The sequence below is a fragment of the Lactuca serriola genome, chromosome 8 (assembly GCF_051521515.1).
Source record: "Lactuca serriola cultivar US96UC23 chromosome 8, Lser_US96UC23_V15, whole genome shotgun sequence".
Classification (NCBI taxonomy): domain Eukaryota; kingdom Viridiplantae; phylum Streptophyta; class Magnoliopsida; order Asterales; family Asteraceae; genus Lactuca; species Lactuca serriola.
Window position 1 is genome coordinate 61,525,416 of NC_136415.1, and position 17,312 is coordinate 61,542,727.

Here is a 17,312-nt window from a genome sequence, read left to right on the forward strand (position 1 = left end):
ATTAGTGACTATAATAAGCTAGAAAACAAGCAACTAATAAACAAAATAAGCAACTAATTAAGTCAAACTATGACTATGCATACAAATTGGCAGCAAACAAGTAAATAAATGAAGAAAGTTACCTTCCATTGAAATGTATTAACAAGTTCAACATATTTCCCATGGCCTAAAGCTGGTGAGTCAACACGAGAAGGAATGTAGTCAACACGAACAACAACAGGCCACTCTTTTGTAACAATGTAAGCATCAAGTGTAAAAGTTAATACAAAAGTTGTAGATCATGAAATGCTCATAAAAAATCTAAATCTCTTCAAAGATAGCTCATATGTAGCAACTCCAACTCCAACCCCAACTGTCTCTAACTTTTCCCACTCTTTTGTAACAACTAGAAAACAGGATTCATATATTGCAGAAAATTGACCAAGATCTGAACTAATATCAGAGAAAATGAAGTAATCAGAATGTGCACATGTACACATGGCAGTTTAGCAAGGATAAAACTAGAATAGACAAACTTACCTTTTTGTAATGAAGCTAAGCTTCCACTCTCCCCTAAAGTTGTTGAGGTGTACAAGTGGAATCCAAATCCCTTGTTTCAACCATGCTCGAAGCTCGATTAGCTATAGACCAAAACTAATCAAGATTTATGTACCCTCTCACCAAACTTCCTTATTTACACGCCATGTTCACATAAAACACAACCACCCCATGTTCTTAAACCTCAAGAGAAATGTAATCTTGGAAACTCCACCTGGTGTGCATAAGTGAATTCACAAAATAACAATAAAAGTGATTTCCTAGTCACAGACCTAACAACTACCATAGATACTATGAGGGGGCTGCAAACAAATTGATTCGAGCTAGACTAGAGTGTACTAGACTCAGTTTGAGAATGATTCACACTCGAGTTCTAGACTCAAATAACCAAAATATACAAAACTAAAATCAATAAATCAAACTCGATTCGAGCTTTGCTGAAAAATATTAATAATGCATGAGATAGGATGGAGAAAATTATACAGGTATACAAAATGTTTTGAATCTTCAAACCTCCAAAATGCATAATGCATTCAACTCTATGGCCCTATTATATCATGTTTAATAATATTAAAGAACCACAAACATCAGATGGGCTGAAGCTTGATTTGCAACACGATTACTTCCATAATTCTTGCGGTTCGATTCTCGTGCAATTCTCGACCCAAACTATAAAGTAAATACAATATCTTTATCATCAAAGTGTGTATTTTGTGAGACCACTAAAGCAGCTTATAAGCTAGCTTTTCAGCTAATCTGTCAAACACAACCTACCTGAATAGCTCTTTTAGGTAGAACAGCTGTTGTATTCAAATGAAGCATTCTTGCAACCTTTAAGAAACAAAACAAACAAACAAGTTAGTTAATGGTTTAATGAAAATATAACACATATAGACTCCATATTTGCATTTTGAAATGAAAATACACACATTTTAGATTCCATAAAATCTAATTAAATGGGAAAAACAAAAGAAAACACTTATTATACCTCTCTCAAGATCTTCTTATCACCCACTCCACTTGGTTGGCCAAGGTCTGCAATCTCCCATGGTAGAATATCAAGCAGTATCCTTATTACATTTTCATCCAGAAAAGGAAACCTAGCCTGAAGTGACCAAACCACACATGTCCATTCAAATTCAATCCAAATAAATGTGTAATGTAATGTGTTTCTTTCTGGACTTAACACATAAAGAACTGAATGACTTAACAAAGAAGCAAGTGGTACCTCTTTTCCATTATCAGCGATGCATCTATCATCTCTACCTAGGTTTCTCTTCCATATTCTCGGTATATCTAACTTCAATTCCTCATTTAGACCACCCCAACTAAACACATCAACAAATAATCATCAAAACTTACTTCACTATTTTATCTTGCTTCTTTTACAGTATGAGATAATATTGATTAATAGAAAGTAACCTGCTTTCTCTGAACTTGGTTCTATGGCGTCCATATCCACCACACTACTCATCTGCACCAGAACCAACCAATAGGATCCTAGAATCAGAGTTGTATTTAACCTTTGAATTATTATTTCCATTTATTTCTTCACTCACACACCCATCACCACCAGCTGCCAACCACAAGGCAATCACAATATTAAGGTCCTGTAACACCAAAAATAAGTTAAAAGACTTTCATGAAACCTTTTAATAACATTAAACTTTAAAAAGAAAATGTGCAATTAACAGATCAATGTACCATGTATGTATTTGAAGGATAAATAAGTGACAAGACACGTTTTGTCTCCATGGTCAATTTCGAAAATTCTGCATCTATTTCTACTAGATTCCATCTGCATTCAAAATTTGTTTGTATTATGAAAGAACTACAATAAAGTCAAAGTCAGAGGCTAATAAAAAAAGTCAAAATGCCAGTTATCTTCTCAAAGGGGTGATTTTTCTCAGCTCTTTCACACCAACCATTACAAAGATTCTACCAGGAGCTAATTCACCATCAAAACTTACATTCAACATATCAATTTCAACTGCCAAAAGAGGTATCATAATATATTAAGCATGGTTAATAAAAAGAACAGTTCTTTTCATAGTGAACAGAAAACTAATCACACCTATATTTTGAATCTAGGCACTGATCCAATAGAGCTGCAAGTATCATAGAATCTAATCCACCAGAAAAAAGCACAACCATTGGTGAACTACTCTGCAAATTGAGAAAAAAAACATACTAATAACATGGAGAGCCATAATTTATACATAAAAAGCTATATTCATAGACAAACCAGATGAATTTCTGAAAATACTGTTCGCCGCCTCATAGATTCTTTAAATGCAGCAAGAACTTTCTGATGCAGATGCCCTGTTGCAATGATACTGACTCAAGTTTGGAAGCATTTTCAATGTAATAAATTAAAATAAATAAATCTACTTTTTACCTGGTTGTTCACTAGAAAACATTTTAGTTAAGAATAAGATAACATGTGATAATTATACTTGAAATATTTATAGAAGGTTCTATGCCATCCAGCCCAAGCTAGAAACAGTTGCCTCCCCAACATTACAACATTTTAGAACAAAAATCTGTAATTTCATGTAGCAATAGAAAAAGAGTGACGATGAGTTCAGGAAATTGAACCTTTGGATTCGATTTGGAAAGACAACGACTTCGAAAATTGAACCTGTGTTTGGTTCAAAGCGACATTTGGAATGGAGATTCTGATATGGAACACCAGCAGCCTGAGCTTGCAATCTAGTCAACATAATGAGGCAATACATGAAGCCAATCAATTCTCCCGATCAAATCAGGGAAACCAATACAATTGGCATCGAGATCCACGACCAGAGTATTGTAGAGGTCGAGAATGAAATTGGAACTAACATGTGTAAGGAAAATAATCTTGGAAGAAGAGTACCTTTGCGACATCAAGAGGATTTACTATAACTGCAGATAGAAAAGCGGCTCCAGCGGCAGCGAACGCCCTTTCTGATAAACTCGAATTGAAGTCAGGCGACGAAGACGTTATCTGATTCGATCGAAATGAAGAAGAATTTTGATTGGCATATAAATTGAAAGTTTTTCTCCAGGATGGCGACTGATCCAAGAACTCTTTTAGTTGCTGAAGCGCGGTTCCAGTTATGATGCTTCCGAGAAACACGTTGAGATGAAAAAAAAGATGAAAGAGATTAGAAGGTCGCATACGAAGATACTTCCTCCAGATGGAGCCTAAATAGAACTTGGATCAAAGAGATTAGAAGCGACCGATCATTGTCTCTCGCAAGCGAGACAAGCGACGCCGCCATGTTGAACCTGTCATCTAGTCTTCCGGTGCACAAAATCGCGATTTGCTCCCAAATTAAACACAAAATACGTTCATTAGAAGCGATCGGAAAGAAATGATCCGAGGTCAGAGGTGAGTTGAGGTATATTCGGTAGTGGTGGAGGAGGATTAGGGTTTACAGAGAAAAGGAGAAGGAGAGAGTGAAGGTTGTCGGCTGGTGGCGTGCTTAGCTTGATCGACGTCGACGACCGAGAATGGCAAGTAACGATGGTCGAAGTGCAAGGGAAGAAGTAGGCGACAGTCAATGTCCAATGTCGGGAGGGGGAAGGAAAGAGTGTTGATAATTAGGGAAAGAGGGAAAGGAAGAAAAAGGGAGGCGGGCTTTTTAATTTTTTAGGATTTCATTCCCCCCCAGCTATTAACTGATGGAACGCGCGTTTCCATTAAAATTCATAAAGCGACATCTTCAGACGACACACATTTTATTCTAGGCGCCCTCCGTATTTTTTTTAGACACTAATTTAATGGCACGCAAAAATGCGCGTCCTAAATCCTTAAAATTTATAGAGAGATGACATTATTTTTAGGTCACATATTTTTGTGTATCATAAATCGACGCATATAATAAATTGCACGTCGTGAAAGGCTGTTTTTCTAGTAGTGTACAATTTACAGTATTACATTACAGTTTACAATAACAACTGGTGGAACCGGGCACTCTCACAATTACAAGTCTTACATAAAGGAATACAAATACAAAAATTGATTTACAAACAGAATGGTTTTATGAGATTAAAACTACTTTTCATATACCATAGAAAATATAGGATTTTCTGGAACGGTTTACATATTCAAGAAGCAGATAAGATTCATTCAAACATAAATACTTGTGCACTCACTCAACTTTATGTTGATACTTTCTTTTCAAATTACTTGTATTCTCAGGGAAACAATAAATACATACTCCCTGAACTTTTTGAGAAGATGGAGCCATTTTAAGTCGCGTCTTCTGTATTTTGCTATATCTATTTTGGTGTCAATATACAGTGATTGAACACATGTAAATACGATTACTTTTAAATGCAATGGTTTTTTGGACTTTGATTACTATGATGCATGTGTTGTGATACTAAAAATGAAGTCCTCCACCCCCGGATGTTTCCGCCGTCTGGTTTAGGGGTGTGACATCGTTCCACCATTCAACAAGAACAAACAGCCAGATTGAAAGATGGTGTCACTATAACCACTCACTCTCAACATATAATTGCATCCAAGAACTAGAAACATGTCTTTTGTTCTTCACAAATAATGGAGAATATTCATGACTACTGTCCAATGGACTTTGTCTGGATTTCCCTGAAAGCGATTGGCCATGCTTAAAGAATAAGCCACATGAGAGTGAGTACATGTCATAGCATACTTGATTGATCCCATAGTCGAAGTATATGGGACTCAACTCATGTCATCTATCTCTTCCTCAGTACTAGGACTTTGAGTCTTACTCACTTTGACAGTACATTTAATAGAAAAATCCCCTTTCTTGGAGTTCTCCATATTGAAATGCTTCAGTATTTTTTCCAAGTATGTAATCTGACTAAGTCCAACAAAACGGTTCATTCTATCCCTTAAAATTGTTAATCCAAGAATATAGGCCACTTCCCTTAGATCTGTAGGGTTTCAAAGCACTCCATGGATGATGGCAATGGGCCCTTTGATGAAGTGTAGGTTAAAAAGCCCAAGACTTGTCTTTTCCCTATAAATAGTCATGTATCATTCATTATTAGGGTTAAGAGTAAGGCAAAATGTAGCCGCCACGTTGTGAGGTTTCTTATGTAGTGTTAGATTCTTTAGTCTATGCTGAAAGTGTAATTTATTCCTCATATTTGAATAAATCGAGTGATCATTCGACATATCTTCTTTATTTGTGTTTGTTCTTATTTTCCGCATCTTGTTCATCAAATCACAATTAGGGTTTGAATCCCAACAAGTGGTATCAGAGCGGGTCTTTGAAGATCTATTGATTTTTGAAGTATCGGTTCTTGATTTGATGAATTTCTGCACATATATTAAAGATTATTGGTGTTTTGGCCGTATGGAATCAAAATTCTTGTTCAAAAAATTGTTCATGAAGATTTATGGTATTTTCTACTATTCATGTGGTGTTATTTCAATCCAATTCGTTTTTCTGTTCATATTTTTTTATTTGATTTGATCTTTCGTTTGATGTCGATGGATCTGTTTCTCGTGATTTAGTCCATTTATTCAATTCCATATTCGTTCAATCCAAAATCAATTTATTACATCGATTGATCTGTTTTGTTTGTTTTGGCCCATAAGAATTGGTCATTTACTGTTCACAATCCACCCGATCTGCTTTTCTTTTAACTTAGTGGGTCACCTGCTTTGGAGATAACACTTCTATCTGTTCAACAATCAATGACCGTTATCGTCTGAGGTTATTGTTGCTATCACTCTCATGAATCGATTTCTTTTATCTTTAATCCAAAATCAAATTTTTCATATTATCAAATCGATTCTCTGGTATCATATTTCTTTAATTGACTTGAAATCAAACTATATATCTTGGGTTGAGAAGTTGAAAGAATAAATATAAGAATATTTGATGGCTATATTATTTGACAATCTGTAGAAGACGATTTTGGTGTATATCATGTGCTACATTCAGATGAATAGTTTCGCTATCTAGGTTAAATCCTTTCTATTTAGGCTAAAGACTAGAAGTTCATCAACTATTATTATTAGAAACCTGAGAGAGAGATAAGGAAAATATCTACATCAGCACCACCCAAGAAATAAGAATTATAAAATAGATAAGAGAGTGAAAAATGAAACAAAGAAAAGCATCAATCAAGGGTACTACATTTCCTTTTGTGAAAATCAGGTTTAAGCATTTCTAATACAATATACCACAACTTCGAGGTAGGTGCAAAATGATGAAATAATTAAAGTATAATGTTGTAATAATAGAATGTGGAAGTAGAATGCATGATAATGCTTATAAATAGATTTGATTTTTTAAGAAAAAAGATCTAAAGTATAATGTTGTAATAATAGAAATAAATGACAATGAGAATGTATGAAAAATCAATAAGCTTGCATATATTTATTAAAACAAACAATTAGATAATCTTCCTCTCCCGAGTTCTCATTAAACTCAATTGGTTCAAAGTCTTTTCCATTTCCATTTTGTTGTTCTTTGCTCTGGATTTCTGCCACATGTCTAGTTGTCTGATAAAACATTTATTTCTCATTATTTCCCATGGCAGAGAGCAAAGCAGAAAGAACTGTTGAAAGATGGACATTTAGACCAGCACCTGCAACATCCGCAACAACTCCTATAGCATGTGCATTGAAAGCACTAGAATCCATATAATTAAAGTGTCTAAGTAACATATAATTAAAGTGTCCAAGTAAAAGCTCCTATAGCATGTGTATTCACCTAAATGTATTTTGAAGCCACGATACCAAAGATGGCTACAATGAGAACTTGCCATGTCACTGAGGCCAAAATGAAAATCATAGCAAGTAATTCAATACCAATAGCAATTGAATACACAAACGCAAACGGTATGTCAAAATCAATTACACTCATATCAGATGAGGCCTGACAGGAGATAGTAAATATGTTACCAAAAGGGTACAAACTAATTAATTGAATTTAGTTACCAAAGAACTCTTACTCTTGTCAGAATTCGTCCAACTGGAGTAGAGTCAAAGAATACCATGGGGGCACGTGGAATTGAACCGGTAAAAAGTTTTGTTGAGACATCCAACACAAATTCCAAGTGCCCGTGTCAAATTAAGTTTTGAAACAGTTTCTTCATAATAATAATTAGTAATAAACTAAACCACATTCAGGAATCAATTGTCCAAAGAAGAAAAACTAAACATCCAATGCTCAAATAAGGGCAAAATGGTCACATCACCATTCTCACAAAAACACTTACCCAACATACCCTTCCCAGGCAGGTCACCCCAACTGACTAAAGATTTAGAACAAGAAACTAAAATCTTCCCACCTCCAGTTTTCAATTGATGCATCCGATTATATACTCCCGAGGGCGAGAATGGAATTTTGAAATACAACACATTTCTCATCATTTTAATTGGCCAATAACTTGCTGCTTCCTGAAGAGAAACAATCACACATTTCATTCCATGCCAAATTATGTCAATCATCTAAAATATTGTAAAATACTAAAATATTGGAAAAGACTACAGATGAATCACCTTTGGAGATCTCAAAAGACCAAAACTTGTAGTAAGATGAAATTGAATAGAGATCGAGCTCAGATTGGTACTTATCTCTTCAAAATCTGCTTCCCCATCATGGCTAATCCCACCGCCATTCCACAAATAGCTACAGAAACAGCCGCCGACCTAGGGCCCGCCGCCGTCTTGTAAAGCACTCCAGTCGCTAATCTAGCCACCACGCTCCAGTCGCTAATCTAGCCACCACGCATTTCATTCCAATTAACACTAAGTTTCATGGTGTCTCTACCCTGAGAAGCCTTCATGCCCTCTACTAAACATTTCCTGGAGCCAACTACTGTGTCGCTGAGGTAACCGATGCCGGTGTAGTATGTCAGGTTTTCGCCCCATGAACACCGTTGAGCGATGGATTCCTCTTGAAAGAGGTATTCAGGAGATGTGGGAACTTTATACAGGGTTTGTGCGGGGACTCTATAAGGTCTTGGTAAGGGTTGTATAGTCGCGATTGTCGTGGAGGTCGTCACTTTCGTTTTGATTTGAAGATCACGGTTGGTAAGACATGTCGTAGTTAGGGCTACGATTAGGGTTTCGATCTTTCAAGAATATTATTCCAAAGGAGAGAGAGAGACAGATATATATATATATATATATATATATATATATATATATATATATAGAGAGAGAGAGAGAGAGAGAGAAAGAGAGAGAGACAGATAGAGAGAGAGAGAGATTGAGTGTAGAGGTAGAGGAAGATGAACTGCTTAAAGGATTATTACGGTTTTTTGGTAGAGGATTTTAGAGGCGGGGTGTTTAATTTTTTGGTATTTCATTTCCCCCCATGGGCTATTAAAAATCAGAGACCGCGCCTTCTTAAAAAAAAATATAAAGCGACACATTTACACGACACACTTTTTTATGATAGGTGCCCTCCGTGTTTTTAATTTTTTTTGTTGGACACTAATTTTAGGGCACGCACAAATGTGTGTTCTCTATGCTTGAAATTTTGCAAAACCGACATTATTTTTTAGGGCACGCACAAATGCGCGTCCTCTATCAGCGAGTGTCATTGTTTGCACGTCATTAAAGGGCTGTTTTCTAGTAGTGTCCTCAAGTTATGGAGTTCAAAAGTTTTCAAGAATTACAAAACTTGCCCTCATGTTTTAAAAGTTGAAAAGTCTCAATTAAGAAACATTGAATTCATAGAAACCCTAGGAATTTGAAAAGTTTTCTTGATATGATTTAGCATCTTGATATTTTTTGAATAAGTTCAATTAACTCTTATGGACTTTATTAATAGTTAATTAAATGTTTAATTAAAAGAGTATTATCAAAACCATAATAATAACATTGTTTTAGTTTAATTAAATTAAGAGTATAATTTATTAATTAAACCATCAAGTATTTTAAAAGTTTAAAATACACCCTTATACTATATAAAGTTAACAGATTAATATATTATATATGTATAAGTTAAAAGTCAGTCTTACCGTTAGTAGGCCTCATTCACGAAGTCGGTCTATAAGGGGGTATAAGGTTACTGCCTATAAAATGGTGGTTTAATGGGTGTCCACTCTCAGCCACCGCCTCCTTGACTGGTGGAGAGTCGTTAGCCGAACGGGATTGACAGGACATTTAAATCCTCATTAAAAAATATAAAGTAACTAAACTTTTATAAATTCCCAATCTAAGTTACTTTAGGAAAAATGTGAATTTAGTGCTAACCCATGAACTTGAACTTTGCACCTTGTTAAGTCGTTAGTGGAACGTGTGTGGTTAACCGACACACTTATTTTGGACTGACAATGTGTGGCAAATGGTAGTTTGGTGTTAATCATCGATCAATGGAGCGTGTGTGGTTAACCGACACATTGATTGGGTGATTTGTAACATTAAATGTACCAAAGCTAATTTTTATGGTTATTTACACCTTGTTTGTGATCCTCAGCATCCCACTCACAAACTTGAGAGGGAATAATCGAGATTAAGCATGCCAATGAAAAGTTCAATGAATCTAAAAGAATCTAGGAATTCCAATTCATTTAAAACCTAAAATTCATTTTCTTTTTTCATGGTGGAAATTGGTAAATCGTCATTTACCTACCTTCAAATATTTTGCAATTAGATTATGGCGTCCTTCTTCCAAATTCTAGAATATTGTGTTGGGTCCTAGCCTTAATATTTCATTTTGGGTGTTATATTAAGGACTTAAATCAATTAACTTGAATTTCTCCATGTAGATCTCTAGTTCTGACAACTATGGTCTTCCCGAATCTTTTGGAAGAAGCTTTCCTCATGAAGATGATGTTCCTAGAAATCATATTGCACTTCGTCCACCTCCTCCAATAATTCTCTCTAACCCACTTGTTTAGAAGACTTGAAAAGTTCAAGGTCACTCATACCCTATTGGCAAGCAAACACTATAATGAAGGTTTGTGTGTGCACATGTCTTGGAGATGAAGTCACACGTTAACAGGCTGAGAATGCTAGGAGTCGTTGTCTCTAGGGTGAGAAGCCTAGTCTTCTAATTCTCTTTCTGTGTAGTTCGTTAAGTTGTCTGTACTGTTCTTGTATCTCCGTAGGTGTTTAAACTATAGGGTGATCTATTTACGGGAGTCATACTGGGTTCTAAGTTTGTTCACATGACGATGTGATTACTCGTAGGCTTAAGCAGTTCTCCGTCCTGAAGTTCATATTAGAATTCATACATGGTTTCACAATCACAACTTCGGGTATACGAGTCGCATATAATTAAGATTGAAAAGGAAGTCGAATAACTGATTCTTCTTTAAGCTCACATCCCATCGGGGGAAAAAGAAGTTAAAGTGGAATCATCAATTCTAAACCTGTAGAAGCTTGATTATATATCACTCTTATGTATACCTTCCTTAGTGATAGATCAATCGCATGAATCCTTGGATTAAACTTGACGCACTATACGAGTGGTACTTCGGGGATTTCTTCGGAAAGAAAATAACTAAGAGGTACTCCTAGCATGAGTAATTCCGTGTTCTGATATGACGGCTTCGCTGGAAAAGTGATCTAGAAGAAAGAGATGTACGTATGAAGCTGTTTTCATGAAGAACAAATTGAATCGAGTCGTATGATAATGTCGGAATCATACTGAAACTTAAAGACATTAGATTCGAACATAAGACGATTACAGACAAAACACAACCATGCAACCATGAACAGAGTTACAGTACTTCATATTTACCACAAGACTATTGCTGCGAATCAGATATACTACAAAAGACAAGTATACGCAGCACGAGAATCCCTAAACAGACAAGATCTCGCAAAAGGTAAGACTCTAGTTGCACTAGTTCTGGATAGTTTATAAGTCTGTTACAACAACACGCCTAGGTTATAATAACGAGGGTTTTAGCGTAGGCTCTCCTGCACCTGTGATCCTGAGAATCTTCCTATCAACACCCAAGTTCTTTGTTATCGGGCAATCTTTCTTGAAGTGCCCTACCTCCCCGCATTGGTGGAATGACTGGCTAGTACTAGCTTTGGTGACGGGATTTCGGTGTTTCGCCAATGTTATGTGGACACGAGTGCCTTTCTCGTTACTCCACTTTGAAAATTGCTTCTTAAATCGTTCGGCGTTATAACTAACATTGTGTGCAGGGTTAGTCCCGACGAAAAGGACTTGAGTGATGGGTCGTGCTGGTGCTCCACAGCTACGAGCATGGTGCCCTATATTTAGGCAATTGCAACATTGCATCACATGGCAAGTCCCATGATGATGGAAACTACACTTATCACACTTCGGGAGTTTTCCCTCGTATGGCTTGCGCGGTACGGGAACGGCAGGGGTTTCCACTTGCTGCTGTTGTATAGCCAGATTTTGGGATCTCTTGCGTTCTTTCCGGGCTTGACGCTTTCGTTTCTTGTTCTCTGCTTTTTGGCTTTGCGAGCCTATGACTGTTACTGTTTGGCGACTTCCTGGGTGGATACCACGATTGGAAACTCCATTCCCATCAACAACATTGACTGTGCTGATAGCGCTATGGTGCGCAAGGACCGCGGTTACGGCAGCCACTACGGCAGCTGTAACTGCTGTTTGAAAGGTAGCGGTGTCGATATGGAGGATGGGGGTTTCGTTGCTCGGCTGATCATTTCTTGATGACGACATGATTCTGTAACACGAAAGATAAGGATTTGTGAGTGATTCTGGTTGACCCTGATGTACTTAGATTGTTCATGTATAGAGTACGACTATGTTCTTGAAAGTTTGACCTACATCCCTATGATGCAGTCCTAGTACAGAATGAAAGTATGTTCGCGAAGGTTTGACCTACATCCCTATGATGCAGTCCTAGTACGGAATGGAAGTATGTTCGTAGAATGGTCTCAAGACGTTTGTTGTTCAAGTCAAGGTATCGTGGGTTGGTGAATAACAGGATCCAACCATCGAAAGAGACTTGGAAATGTCTCCGGAGCTAAATTACTATAGTCAAATGACTTGACTAAAGCATTATTCAGATAGACTCCAATGAAAGTACTTGAATGAAGAATGACACAGAAGTTAGCCGGCTGTCAATATCTTGGATATTCACGACGTAAAGATTCGGGAAAATGACCTCGTAAAGGTCTTACATCATATCCCGAGAAGATAGTTCCTGACAGCATAAGGACCTAACCTAAAGTACTTACAGTACAAGGTAATTTCATAGAAAATGCCACTTCGGGCATAGACAGAAAACACGATTCCTTTTTAATAAAGAAATAAAGTAAAGTGTCTACTACTGGTGACGGTCATCCCTCTGGTGAACTCTTAGTTCAGCCAATTGACGTTCCATGTCAAGTAGGTGTCTTTCGTACATCCTCTTGCGTACTCGGAGCTCTTATGACTTCGGCTCGTGATTCAGCCAGTGCTTGCAGCAGGGTTTCATGGTTTCTCTCTGATCTCTCGCAAGGATCTTCTAGACGAATGGTGCGGAGGGTATGCATTCTCGCATTGGTGACAACTTCGGTAATCGGATGTAGGGTTGTCCTGCCTTGAATCTCATTTCGGGCCACTCTGCGGACCGAGATTGGCAAGACTCTATCTGCTGAGCCCCCATTGCTCAAGTCGTAAAAGCTTCAGTCGCCATCAAATGGCATAGACTGATCTTGTCCTTGGCTCCTTGTTTCCAAGCATCCCACTCACTCAGGGGTCGGGCCATGAAAAGTCGGACGAGGGTTAGGAATTGGAACGGGAGCTGCTCGGGGTAGGTTCTCAACCTCTGGTTCGGAGTTAGCATCATACGAAAGGTCTTCTTCATGGTGATCATTCAAGGGGATAGGATGATCATTCTCTGGTTCTTCTCCAAACCAACCAGCTATGACTTCGTTCAGAAGATACTGGTTGCCGAGGGGATGGAGTCCAGCTATGTTTTCTATGCGAGAATTTAGGGTAAGAGAATAATTATTAGACGAACCATCTAGATAATTATTTAGAAAACCTTCATTAGTTACATCGCTATTTGTGAAGTGCATACCAGCTATGTGTAATCTAAACAGGATAGACCTTCGAATAAGTGATCTTAACTCCAAATTCACACAGAATAGGGGTAAAGTAAAATTTTCACAGATTCTAAGTCTATAACATCCTAATTACATATAGCCTTAGTGTATCCACTTAGCAACTATCAACTTAGTAATGAAGATCCCATTTTAGTTCTCAAGTATAAAGTACTTATAGTAACACCAAATACTCCTATAGTATTTTAATTTTTAATGTTATGTTCTATTGTTCTCATTGTGGTAGGGTTGGTAAGATTTTAGCATTGTTGCAACCACACACTTAGACTTAGGCACATGCTAGTCAATCCTCGGATAATATAGGTGATCAGGCTATATCTTCCCAGTTTTGACCATATGTCTCTAAGCCCACTTGTGTTGCCCAACAATCGTAATTCTTTTGTACTGTCCTAGTGACACTGATTTTAGTATGAATGCAGCACGTATACTTACTTAAATATTTTACTATTTAAAGTATTAACTCTTGGTCAGAGTATTTTTAATCCCTTATGTATTTATAGTTAGTATATCTTTTATGGGTTGATATACTTAATTCACTATAAACAATGCTCTGATACCAATCTGTCACACCCCAAAACCAAGAACGGCGGAAACGTTTTGGGGCGGAGGACGTCATGTATAATATCACAACAATGTAAAGTGGTAAACAAGCAACAACATCATCCATTGCATTAATAATATAATTATTATACACATGTGTTCTGTCAAATTTTGATAAACACTAAATCATAAATCAAAATGAAAGATAAGTCTTGAACAAGCTCCATCTTCCTTTCTCCTTGCATCGGTACCTGTCTATGATGACCTGAGGATACAAGTAATTTTGAAAGCGAGTATCAGCTTTGAAGCTGGTGAGATCATAAGTATTTAGTGTCTTAATTTGTATGTAAGAATTTGTAAGTATATGTATTGTAAGAATCGAAAGTGTATATGAACTGTAAGTGTTTGAAAAACCCTAGAAATCCCTATGATTCCTACTAGTATATGAAGGTGTCTTCTACCAAGACCTAACTGTTCTGAATGTAGTCTTCTACCAAGACCTAACTGCTCTGAATGTGTGTCTCTTGTAAGAGTATGTATTTTCCCAAGTATAACTATCATTATCCAAAAATATAGTTTCTACATTTTCGTGCGTCGTGTGAATCTTCACGAGGTGAATGTAATGGGAAAAAGAAATAGTACTATGGTGTAGTGCTATAAGAACTACTGCCGTACTAACTACCTTAAACCGGATTTATATTAAGGCATTATGCGATAAATTGTACCATACTATCAACTGGTAACAATGACATAAGAATGGTCATAATAAGGAATGACATTTGGCACCCGCAGTCCTGCAGGTCCCACTGTAGCTAGCAGCAAGGTGTAGGATAGTCAATCCAGTATAGATCTATACACAAACTCATACTATAGACTGGTTACAACGACAACGTATAGTCGAAAATAAGGTATGACGTTTGGCACCCGCAGACCTGCAGGTCCCACTGTAGCTAGCAGCAAGGTGTAGGATAGTCAATCCATTATAGATCCATACGCAAACTCACGCTCTCCCTTCAAGAGACTCTGGCTACAACTCGGGCCATGACATTTAAGTCATGCTCCGATTTAAATCACTATTATTAACGTATTCTTGTATATGTAATGTAATGAACTGTTCTAGCTGTAATGTACGTGCTCTCTACCTAGCAAGTATAGTAATGTAATCATTCTAGTATAGTTGTATATGTTCTCTTCCTGGTATAGTTGTATATGTAATGTACTGTACTGTTCTAGAAAGTATTGACTCATGAATGAACTGACTCATTGTATGATATCACGTTCTAGTAATTGTTCTAGTATCTTCCTAAACTACCCATATGGTAGTTTACTAGTAATCTATCTGGTACGTATGGTCATGGGTGTATACCCTTGCTACCCAAGGGCATGGGATGAACTGGAAGGACCTTTTATGACTATATATGTACACATGATATATAACTAACATTTAAACGACCTTCGGACGAGTACCCGATATCCCACCAGACCACATCTCAAGCGCGAAAAGGAAATTGGGTGGATATGCCTTCCTAAGCCTTTTAAATATTTCTTATATAACTATACATATAGAGGCACGCAATTTATAATAATATAAAAGCATAACTAAGTTTTGTAAGACATTTGAAACATAAATATTATTTTAAGAAAAGATCGACTTGATGTCAATCTATAAAACAATTTGAAGGCATAAATTTGATAAAACAGTTTAGTATAAAGAAACATTTGTTTGAAACACAATTGTAAATAAGTTTGGAATGTGATATACAGAGTAAAATATACAGTGTAATAAGGAGTTTAAAACATATAAAATGTTTATTAAAATCATTTGAAGGAAATCGTTTGGTAAAACGGCTAATGAGTAGCCAAATCCTTTGAATGTTGTATATTAATCACATGTGATTGATATAATAACTAGCATAATTCTACTTATTAATCGCATGTGATTGATATAATAACTAGCATAATTCTACTTGTATCCCCCCCCATAAAACATTTAAAAATAGTTTAAAACATTATTTAATGGGTATGAACTCACCTGTAGTAAGTGACTGGAATTGAACGGACTGTTATCGTAAGGAAGGATCGGGCAAGTGCTTGGCGTCAAGCGAAGACTTAGACACACATAATGATCCATATTTCATATGAACGCATATGTATATAAATAATTAGTGATTAAAACACTAATTATACAAGTATAAACATTTAAACGCGAGGAAAACACTTTTGGTCAAGTGCTAGGAGGCTAATGGGTTGCAACAAAGGAGTGCAATGCCCCTAATGGAAGTTTATGGTCTAATGACCATGTTCTTTGGAGTTTACGGCCCAGGGGAGTAAACTCCTGGCCGTAAACTCTCAACCAAGGCTCTAAATGGTGCTTAGAATTATTACAACTCTAGTGGTGAATTGTTTCAAGGCTATAACAAGTGTTTGGGTGCCATATTAACTCCTTTGGGGAGTTTATGGCCCAGAGACCATATTCCCTTTGAGTTTACGGCCGTAAACTCCCTTGGGATGGTTTTTATGGTGTTTTCAAGTCTCAAACATTTCTAGGTAATGATCTATGTTGGGTTCTAGGCATAAGGAAGGAGTTAGGGTGTCATTTGACCCCTTTTTAGGTGTTTACGGACCAAGAGTTTATCTTGGCCGTAAACTCCTTTTTCCTTGTGATTCCTTATGTTTTCTTGGCTTTAAACACTTTAGGGTACTTGTCCTAATTGAACTCTAAGCTTTAGGAGGTGTTTCAAAGCATTTTGGCATGCTTAAGGGAGTTTACGGCCTAAGATATTCTTGGGCCGTGAACTCCCAAACTTGGGTGATTCTAGGTTGATTTCATGTCCCTAAAACAAGTAGAATACTTTCTAGGCATTTGTTTAAGGCTATGGGGGACCCTAGGCACACTTTGGTGCCCTTACTTGGTGTTTACGACCCAAGAGTAATTCCTTGGCCGTAAACTCCCTTTAAGGGGTGTTCTTGATTGTTTTCTAGTCTCAAATGATCATACATATTATCCTAAGCTAGTTACCTAACAAGGAAATGGGACTAGATGGCCTTTAAGCTTCATTTTGGAGTTTACTCCCTAAGAACGTTCTTGGGCGGTAAACTCCTGGATCTCATATATTTGACATACAATCTATGTTAATAAGCATAACACAGGCATTATAACACAACTAGAGAAGTGTACTCACGATTTGGGATGAAAACCCGAAGATCCATGAGAGAGAATTTGGCTTTTTTC

At 36.9% G+C, this 17,312-nt stretch overlaps 1 pseudogene; it reads right to left on the minus strand.

Moving 5' to 3' along the window:
- Nucleotides 1-8,088: 8,088 nt before the first annotated feature.
- On the minus strand, nt 8,089-8,589 carry LOC145071434 (mitochondrial import inner membrane translocase subunit TIM23-1 pseudogene; annotated as a pseudogene).
- Between the last annotated feature and the right edge of the window lie 8,723 nt (nt 8,590-17,312).